The sequence below is a fragment of the Pseudonaja textilis genome, chromosome 1, assembly GCF_049901715.1.
Source record: "Pseudonaja textilis isolate UNSWEBS1 chromosome 1, rPseTex1.2, whole genome shotgun sequence".
Taxonomy (NCBI): domain Eukaryota; kingdom Metazoa; phylum Chordata; class Lepidosauria; order Squamata; family Elapidae; genus Pseudonaja; species Pseudonaja textilis.
In genome coordinates, this window is record NC_141990.1 from 240,940,081 (window position 1) to 240,950,921 (window position 10,841).

Below are 10,841 nucleotides of genomic sequence, written 5' to 3' on the forward strand. Positions count from 1 at the left end.
ACTAGACCATGAGAGCCGGTCACTGAGTGCCTGAAATGCTTGAGAGCTAGAAAAATGGCTCTGAGCTTTAGCCAATTTATGGGAAGGGCCAGCTCTGACCTGGACCAAGGTCCTGAGCTATCTGGCCCTGCATATGGGACCCCCAACCCAGGAGGCTGGCATCGGTGGTTATCACTAGCCTGCCTGGGACCCTGAAAGAGAGTCCCTTCCAGATTAACGGGGAACGCCACCAATTGAGAGATTTCCGGATTTGTGGCAGGAGCGGGACCTTGATGGATGAGAGGCTGGTTCCTGTTCATTGGTAGGGAAGCAGGAACCATTGGAGTGGAAAAATCCGTGGCTCTGGAGATATGACAGGGTAATTTGCAGATCCTGATGGGCTGCATGGATGGAGGAGGACAGAATCAAAATGTCGTCCCAGTAGCATTAGATCCTCACTGGAACAGAACGCAGAGATGCCATCAATGCCTCCAGAACCTTCGTGAAGACCCTTGAAGCCAATGAGAGGCCGAAGGGAAGTGCTCAATACTGGTAATGGGTATTCTGATAACAGAAACTGAGAAACTGGCGATGATGAGGCCAAAAGGGGATGTGGAGGAAGGCTTCATGAGATCAATGGAAGAGAGGAGATCACCCTCCCAAATGCTCTCTAAAATAGAATGCAGAGTCTGCATTTTAATTTGTCTGTATTTTACAAATTGGTTGAGAATTTTTAGATCCAGGATGGTTCGCCACCCCCCCTGAGGCTTTGGGAAAGATGAAAAGACGAGAGGAAAGCCCACGTCCCCGTTGAGAGGGGGGAACAGGTTGAATAGCTCAGATTTCAAGGTGGTGTTGAATGGCCTGTTTCATGAGGTCTTGCCTTGAAATGTCCCGAGAGACAGGCCAGCTCAAAAAAAAAAAAAAATTTCCCCCCTTTTGGGGGTGGCATTAGGAAGTCCAATTGTAACCCTGACCTAATAGTGCAGAGCATGCAGGCATCCGTCGTTGATTCCTCCCATTTGGAGGCAAAGAAGGCTAGGCGACCTCCGATGGGTGGAGAGAACGAAGGATTACTTAGAGTGATGGAAGGAACGAACCCCCCCCCCAAGGGCTGTTTACCAGTAGAAGGTTGTTGCCTGCCAGATGTTTCAGCACGTTGGTCTTGGCAATGGGAGTATGGACTCTGAGACTGGGGGAAGCAGGATGAGGTCTCCACTCAAAAGGCAGGAGGGCGATAAGGAGCTGGGAGATAGTCGGCTCTCTTCCTAGAGGAAGAGAGAATCTTACATTTATCTCTGGTTTCGATGCCATAAGGTTCCAGAACATCGTCAAAAAGCTTATCTCCCGCGAATGGAACTGAAGCCAGCTTCCATTTATGGCGTGACTCCGCCTGCCAATTTCTGAGCCATAACAGTCTTCTTGCTGCTACTGAAGATGCCATGGCCCTAGATGCAAATTTGGCGGAATTGAGAGTGGCATCTGCAGTGAATTCCACCGCTGCAATAATCTTATTAAGGTCTTGGTGAGACCGAAGGTCAGATGTAGGCAATCTAACCTGGAGTTGGTGCAGCCACCGTATGGATGCCCTTATGAAAAAAGGATGCTGCTGTTGAAGGCCGAACAGCCCATGCAGTGCCGGAATGTCAACAGAAGGCACTGCCAGGGCATTGTCCAGAGCTGCGCTGACATTGTAGAAATGCTTATCCAGAGAAGATGGGTGAGGACCTACCGAAGGAGAAGCGCCTGTTCCTTGACCATGTCCAGGAACAAAATGGGAGAAGGTAAAATCTCTGCATGCACTACAGCCTTGGAGAAGAGTGAATCCCCTTGGCTAGAGGGATTTCCTTGTGGCTCGGGAGCCACTTCCTCTGGTGACAGCTTGGCAGTGACCAAGGCCTTGCTGAGTAATGGCTTGAAGAGAGAAGGATTGAAGATCAATGCAGAGGATGTCTGCTCTGGGCGAGAATCCTCTTCCTCTGAGAGACTTTGGTCAAAGATCTTGCCCTAAATCAGGGTGATGAGGCAGGGAACTTATAGATTGAGAAGGGAGAAGGGCCTGAGCCCTTTCCAGAGGTCGAAGAATTTGCTTGAAGCTTTCAGCCAATCCCTGCCTAATGGCCAATGAGACAACATCTTGGATATTCCCTGGTCTGTGCTCAAAGGTAGAGGCAGAAGGCCGAAGGCCCGCTGCTGTGGGAGTGAAGGTGGCTTCAGGCCTAGATTGAGAAGGTTCGAGGCCTGGAGGGAGGGGGAGGAGCATAGGGCCCAGAAGCCTGTTGAAAATAAGGCCCAGATCTGCTTAGATCCTGAGGATCATATTGTACTGCTCAGAAGACCAGGATGGAGAATGGAAAGGTTCAAGATAACTTCTCCTCCCCTGGGAGGGCTTGGCTGGTGCCCACGAGTATCACCTGTAATTGCACTCCCTTCTGTTGAATAGTTCTGTTGAACTGCCTCTCTAGGGCTGCATGTCTGCGCTTTTCTACCCTCAGCTCAGCCTGAGTTGCCTTCTTAGGGGCTAGAGCCTTAGCTCTGATTTTAGCAGCCACCTCCCTCTGGACCAATTGGGTGTGTTGCCTACATCTTTTTCTCTTATTGGGCTTAAGAGACTGCTCCACTGGGGTGGCGGGGGAAGCTCTGCCTGACCCTTATTTTGCTCCATTGTAGAATAAAAGGCTCTTGTGATAGAAAGAAACTGTAAATTTTTCTATTAAGCCCCTTAGGGTATAAATGGCCCCCAGGCTTACAATATGGCCGCTCACCTCGTGGTGGAAGGCTTCAATCCAAGATGGCCACTGACTGTGGGAAACAGGCTCCGAGATCGAAGAATCGCTCCTTAGGCTATAAAGAGCCCCGAGCGAAGTCAGCAAAGGAAAGGGCAGCCTCTGGCCACACGATCAGCTGGCTGACACTGGTCTCGGTTTGCCAATCGCTTATTAGACCGCTCAAACCGCAGGCGTGGGGGAGGTCTACAGATGCTGCCCAACTTCCCTGAACAGCACTCTGGCAACGCTGCTACCAACATTGCAGGGGAGAGAGAGCCCTGCTCTCCTGGAAGAGCAGCTGTCCAGATCCTGGAAGCTGCTGAAGCGAGGAAAAAGGGTACTGAACATCGCTGGTGAGTGCTATCTACAGAACCTCAGCTGGCTGATGCTGTTATTGGTTTGCCGATCGCTTTTTACGACCACTCAAACCGCAGGCATGGGGGAGGTCTACAGACGCTGCCCAACTTCCCTGAACAGCGCTATGGCAACACTGCTCCCAACATTGCAGGAGAGAGAGAGAGCCCTGCTCTCCTGGAAGAGCAGCTGCCCTGGGAGCTGCTTGAAGCAAGGAAAAAAAGGTACTGAAGATTGCTGGTGAGTGCTAACTAACAGAACGCTATCAGAGACACAGCTACTGACTGAAAGGAGCTGAGTCAAAAGCTGGGGTAACTTCCGGGGTCTGGCTTTTATATCTTAGTACAGACTCAGCTAAATGACATCATAGGAAGGAGTCAACCCATTCTGGGCTCTCTTGTAGCATGGAGGAGAAAGATCTTGATCCCAAGGGGAGTACCATAGCAAAAGACCAAATGAGATATAAGTGTCTTTTGAAGTCATTACTTTGGATATCAACACTATCTAGATAAATATTTAAGAAGTCATAAAGTTATTAGTACAGTGGTAAATATAGTGTTAGGGAATAAGTGTCAAGGATGTGGTGTTAAATCTTATTCCAAACATTTGCAATCTATTAAATTTTGAAGTTTTGATTTACCGTGCATGGATAGCAATTAAAAAAAAATCTGGATTGATGACATGTACACATTTTATACACAAATTAATGTGTTAGAAAATATACCCAATATGATTTTGTGTGCACAGGGTTTAACTTGTCCAAAAGGTGAGTTCCATTATTTATAATTATGTTTTTCTGTTTATTATTTGTTCTTTATTATCCTATTTATTTATTTTTTTCATTCTTTATAATAAAGTATTGATTTTTCTTTTTTACATACAAGAGCCAATTTGTTCAACAACTGAACACCTCACAGAAGAAAAACAGCCACAAATCCATAAATTCTATTGCATAGAAATTTCAGGCTCCCAGTTGTTCAAAAGTACCATATATGTTCATCAAAATATGGTGTCCAAACTTTGTGATGAGAAATATTGGTAGACATACACTACTTGAATTTGATATAGAAGTTTAACATTCCTGTGAATCAAAACGTGGCTGAGTGACTGCCAAAATGGCTCTTTTAGAAGGGGGCATTTTGCTTGTTTTGTTGCTCTCAAAGAATAAATGTTTAAGTTGCCAGTTACTGAAAAAAATATTTCCCTTTTCCATAAAAAGCATTTTTCTCCCTGATAAATCCCTTAAGATGTGTGCAATTCTTCCTGCTTAGAATCTCTCATTTGTTACTAAAATTTGTTCAGCAACAAACAGTCCTACTCTTGATGGATTTATTCCTGCTGCCATGTATCTGCAAGATCCAACCTCACACACTGGGAGCATTCCTGGTACTTTTGTTCATTCTTAGAAAGCCTTGGCATGGCTCATAGGAATATAAATATGAAATGAATATAAATAAGTCATCTTCAATGTTTTTCCCACGATTTAAACCACAAGTAAAAGGGCATTATTTAAATCAACTAATTTAAATCATAATTTTTAAACAGCAGCTGTCATCTCTGTCCCGCGGCAGCTTCCTCTTCTGACCCACTGTTGACTCACCAACAGCCCCGTTCATTTTAATGGGATGGCTGGCGATGCAGCTGTGACACACCAAGGTCAGGGACGTGGCAAGCAGCAGGTAAGTGGATGCCCACTAACAGGTGCCCCCATGATGGATCTGAACTGACAGGTGCTCTTTAATATTAGATTTATAAACTTAGGTTTTGTTCTGAGAAAGTCTTCTTGGGACCATAATTAAGCACACACTTAGTTAAAACAACTCATTTTATTTCAATGCTGGGAATTATGTTCATTCCCAGCCGGTCATGAGTCCCAGAGAGTCCCTTCGAGATAAGCACTCACCTTTCATTTCCTTTGAATTGCTGCCAACAACTAGAGTGTCAAATGAATTATAAAAAACCAACCAAAGTATAAAGTCCACATAGAGTTTCAAGGATTAATCCGAACAGAACAGATGACTTTGCTTCCTACAAAGGTTTCATCACCTTTGCCTGTCCTTTATACCTTATGGGAGGGGCAATCACCTCCAAGCCTTACTCCCTAGTTGCCCCCTTTGTCTCAGCTGCTCTTGCCTTCTAGCAGTTCTGCGCACACGCGCACTGGGAACAGGCTCCCCTTATTCCTCAGCCTCGCTGCTGCCAGACTCCAGAGGCTCCAGAGTCAGCACCCCACTCCCAGATGGTCCTGGCCCCATCTCTGTATCGGACACAGGACCCTCATCCAAGTCGTCTCCTGACTCCCTAACTGGTCCTGTTCTTTCCTACTGTCCGATTCCGCTGCTGTCTGCACAGGCTGCTGGCGAATCACAACTGGTTTCACTTTCATTTTTACTGCTTGCCCTTGCTCCTCACACTTAGAGCCTGGTGGTACAGATGCATTTCTCTTCAAACTATCATAGAGTTTGTAGTGTGCATAGATTTATAAAACAATGGGATAAAGGAATATTCCTTAACTTTGTTTTATGATTTATTTCATGGTTACTGTGAAATTGTTGGGAATGCATCAATGCAGTGCATATTATCTCAGCTTGCAGAGCTTGGATTCATTAAATGAGTTTACCAAAAATGTAAATATTGCAGAATATACAGTCTCATGCTATATACTGTAACTAAACTCCATTTCATGCTGAATAAACTAAATGATTAATGTATCTTAAATAGAAAACTATCTTTAGTTAGATTTTTAGTCCAAAAGCATTTTATTAAAATAAATTTGATTTTAAAAAATCTGATTTAAATAAAAACAATCCTGTTTTTAATTTTTGTTTAAAAAATCTATTTTTATCCACCCTGGAAAGGAGAATACAAGATAATGACATTATAAACTCCTTTTGTGCACAAACTCGGGGCCATCCAATAAAACTATATGTTGGAAGATTCAGGACCAATTTTCAGGACTATTACCTATTTCTTTCTAGAATAGTTAAATTGACTAACACACACCATGAAGGCCTTCAATTCTGCACCTTAAGAGAGGCTGGAGAAATTCACAAAGAATCAAATTATCACCAGGTACTAATCTTGAAAACATGTATTACCTCCTGAATTATAGGGAGAACACTGGAGGAAGACTATTGTTCTTCATATTTTTAAGCATCCTAGTTCCCCAAAGTATAATAAGGAATGCTGAAGTATGGGCCTAAGGCTTCATTTTATGTTTTGGGGTAAAATGAAGCAGTGGTTGTAATTATTTACTGGAGAGGATTTGCATTCTTTTGAACTGTGGTATTCTGAAGCTGTATCAGTATTACTAGCTACACTTTTTTTTCTTTTTGCATATGTTTAACCCAGTCTACTGGATGCTTCCTGTGGATTTCCATTAAGAGAAATACGATGATTGGTGGATGTGCTGAGGAAGAAAGTCTATGAACTTCAGCAAGAAACAAAGGTCATGTTTTAATAACATTGGTGGGAAAAGATCATTTAGCACAGAGTGATCTTTAAAAGATTTTTGAAGACTGGGTTCATGATTTCCCTGTAGATTAAATTCAAAGAGGAGAATATTCTCTTTGGACTCCATAAGAGAGCTGAAAATTTTTTCAATTATCCTAAATCAGCAGCAGATGAAGTGAACAGGAAGTATGCTCCATTCCAGAATAGAAGCCTTCCATTTCATTATGTGCAACATTCAGACATATTACATTCTCTGTTGAAAGCAGCTAAGGGTAATCCAGTTAACTCTGTTAAACAAACATCTTTGAGATTAAGTTTGGATTTAAACCAAAGTATGAATTCCTCAGCTGGTTAATTTCACATCAAGGACAGCTAAATATTCTCTTTACCAACTCCAACAGAACAGATCTGGGTAAAATGGAGATAGTGGAAACTTTCATGCAGCTGTCTGGTTTATTCAGAATTGCTTTCTCAGTCTGAGATCAGGTAGTTGATAAAGCTGCCACGTTTATTGTCCTTCACAATGCAGCATCATTGCAGAAAGGCATTTCTATAAGAGCACAAGACTCAAGCCCCTCCCTGTCCCTACCCTTAAATCTTCTCTCATTGGCTTAGGCATAAGCTTCACATGAGAATACAGAAACTTGTATATAGGTTTCTGTGCGGTCACATGGATGTTATTCCTGTTCATGTTAACTCACAAATGACTAGAAAGAGAACACTAGTGCCTTCTTCAAGCATGGGAAACCATTCTTTCCATACAATGAACATATGTCTCTGGTTAAAAAAGAAGTACTTTGCTTTTTTGAGGGGACTACCTAAGCTAAATGCTGTATTATGGTGATTTTTTCTATAAAATCCATTTTCCAGAAGAGCATTAATCCCCAAAATATGGATATATTACTTACAGCAAGGGTTTAAGCAACCTGTACAACCTGTGGGTCGCAGCCTATTCATAAACGGGACATGTGAGTGGCTGGCTGGTGCATGCGTGCATAGCCCCACTCACATGAGCATCACAGCGGCTTGCGGCATCACTTGCACGAGCATAGTGGATGCTCAAGGCCTCACTCGTGCAAGCGTCACAGACACCTGGGGCCTCACGAGCGCTTGGGGCCTCATTCATGCAAGCATTGCAGGAGCTCGCGGCCTCACATGTATGAGTGTCACTGGCACTCACAGCCCCATTTGTGTGAGCAACAAATGTGTGTGCACACACCTGCCCCTCCCCACAAACCATCCCCCCTTCCCCCACTCCCCTCTCCTGTTCCAGTCCACCAACACAGAAAAGGTTGGAAATACTGACTTACAGTATATTAGAATTGAAATATTGAAAATTGTGGTTTGTTTCTTTTTACATTCTTGTAATTTTTCCACTTTGAAGAGATTCGAATTTATCAGCAGCATCTTCCTTCAACCAGCAGACAGAATACGCCACTAGACTTTTTGTAAATGTTTTTTTACCCATGTATTAATTTATAGTGTTTATGTATCATCAATTTCACAAGAAAGTAAACTAAAGATAGCACTATTAAAACAGAGACAATAGCACTATATCACAATGTAACTTTAGTGTCCACGTTAAGTGAACTTGCCCACTTTTGAATATCATTCCCTGGAAATCATTGCCCATTCTCTTAAACTACTTTCATCACTGGTGGCCCTTCAGCAGTCACTGAAAATGGAATTTTTCTGAAGTGTATTCACAGAATAAGATAATGCCAATTGTGGTGGTTGTTAAAGAGTTTTATTATTATTGCTATTGTTTATATTCTAAATTGTGGCATTTTAATTCTATCCTTTCTTAATTGGTTTTCACTGTATAATTAATGATCTTACTGTGCACATTTTAATTCAAATGCATTGACTGTAGTATGCTATTAACCACTCACGTTTTAATAGCATGCAAGTATCATAAATATATAGCAAACATTAGGAAACAACAAAGACAGAATTTTCTGTATCTCTTCCCTGCTTATCTTAGTGGCTACCTGAGGTTTTGTAGCACATACTCTAAGTTGACAAGACCAAATTTCTGAAGCCTGAAAATGACAAAACAATAGACAATTGCTTTCAAGGTCCAGCCCAATAGGTGAAGACAATGTTCTCCTCCAGAGAAAAGAGATCTATAATAGGTTTCTTGTGATCTCCAAGCTGACCTTCCAACAGTTTCTTCTCTAATTTCACTCCTACAATCACAACTGTTCCTCAAATCATAATAATAAGATCTATCATTTAAAATTCTTGGGAGAATGGAAAAGGGAATTCAAGGCAACTATGAACTTAGAAAAATATTATTACTTCAATCAATTTCTACATAATGAATTGATACTTGAATGCAATTTATTTCTTGAATTATTGCTTTTCCCTTTGTTTGGCTTTAAGCTTCTTTCTGCAGTCACTACCCTAGTTCATACTGCAGTGTGCTATAATGTAATTTCTTTTTATAGCATAATGTGAAAATCCAATCACTGTAGTTTATAAATCTTCATTTAAATCTTAGCATCTTGTAGAAACTGTTTGATGGGGTATGTGAATTGGTTAATCTTTCTTCATGCAACCATACCTTCAATTTCTACTTTAAAAAACAATCAAAGAGGAAACAGAAACAGGAGCTGGATTTTTTTCAGACTTAATTGTTCCCAGAACTATCCTTACTAGCCATTTCTCTGCTGCCCTCCCTTTCCTACATCTGTTATCATCACATCTAGCAAGACATCAGCTGTATCAGATCTAACACATCTCACCAGATGCTTAAAAATAAAAGTACCCCAGCCACTGCAGCATCACCAAAAGTGGGCATCTAAATCAGAACCAGGGTTGAGGTTTAACAATTTTGCCCTCAAAAAAACAACTTTCTGGAAAGTGGAACATCAATTGGAAGTGTTTATCTCTGAATTGCAATATCATGTGTTTAAGGAAAGATCATTATCCACAGCTTGGCAGTGCAACTTGGAAAATATTAACAGCAGAACCAAGTCTTCATCTTATTTCATGTCACCAACTGCTATGAAACAAACTAAAGGAAGCTATAAGCCACACAAATTTACCAATGGTAAAACAAAACAAAACAAAAGCTAAAGGGGGGAAACAAAGGTTTTTTACTTGGACTATTTCTTATGCCCCTGACTCTCAGAAACATTGTGCAGTATACAATATATTGTATTTGTTTATTTTTAGTAGATATTCTCCCATTCATTTGCCCTTGTTCCAGAAACAGAGAGCAATCTAATCAATAAAGCAGATACAACACATACACACATTATGTCAATTATCAAAGTATTCAAAATAAAACTAGAAGTACAACAAATCCTGGAAAAAAAAACATGAGAAGAAATTGACGCTGACTAGATATACCAAGCACACTGGATTGCTGATGGAGCAGACTGCTTCTTTTGTTTCAAGTTGTATTTAGGGCAACATCAGATGTGTTGGGATTATACCACCCAGAATTGTCCATCAGCAAAGCCAGTTAGAATTCAGGATGCTGTTGTCCCCATCTGAAGGATGCTGTTAGAAAAGACTGCCCTAGGATTTGATCCCTTCCTGGAGCACACACAGATAGCACAGGTATTCACTGTTGAACTACAAAACCATGCTAGTATGTATAACTCTCCTGAGGATTTTGACATATATGAATGACGATCTTTTGACAACACAAATTCTCCATCCTCAGCTACTGTTGATATAAGACAGAGGAAGGAGCGGAAGGCAGAATTAATGCCAAGAATTTTTTCTTATTCCTATACAGCCAATGCTGTATTATTTTAGCTTCCTATTCAATAAATATAAGGTGCATTAGAGTAATTGGGAAAGATGGAAGCTGGAGTGACAATTCCTGCTATCCTCTCTACCCCATTGTATCAGAATCAACACAGGCAAGTACTAACAAGTAAAACTGGTGATAAAGAATGTATAGGTATTTTGTTCTCCCTGAAGCTCCTTTGTGCTGGTACAGCACTAATGTGAGTTAACATTCAGTTCACGAGTTGACACCAATGTGGTAATAGGAGAAAAATGGCCTGTTTCCCAAGTTTTCTCTCCCAAACAAATATAAAAACACACTATAGTAATGAACTCAGGATGTGACTATTTCTCCAAGGACAATGGTATGTTTCATAGTACAGATATGTAGGAGTCTCCACTGGATAATTTAACAACAAATCATTTGGATCAAATTAATTCAAAGTAGGAATATCTTCTTCAAAGAGGGACAGAGAAAAAAAGCGACTTACTGATCCAAGTTCAATAAACTTGGAAAAAATAAGCAAGTTATCTCTTTGTTAA

At 41.4% G+C, this 10,841-nt stretch overlaps 1 protein-coding gene across 2 annotated transcripts in view; it reads right to left on the reverse strand.

Annotated features, from left to right (window-relative positions):
• DENND2B (DENN domain containing 2B) overlaps positions 1–10,841 on the reverse strand; it is a 157,016-nt gene that overhangs the window by 122,785 nt on the left and 23,390 nt on the right. The gene's annotated exons all lie outside the window — the stretch shown is intronic.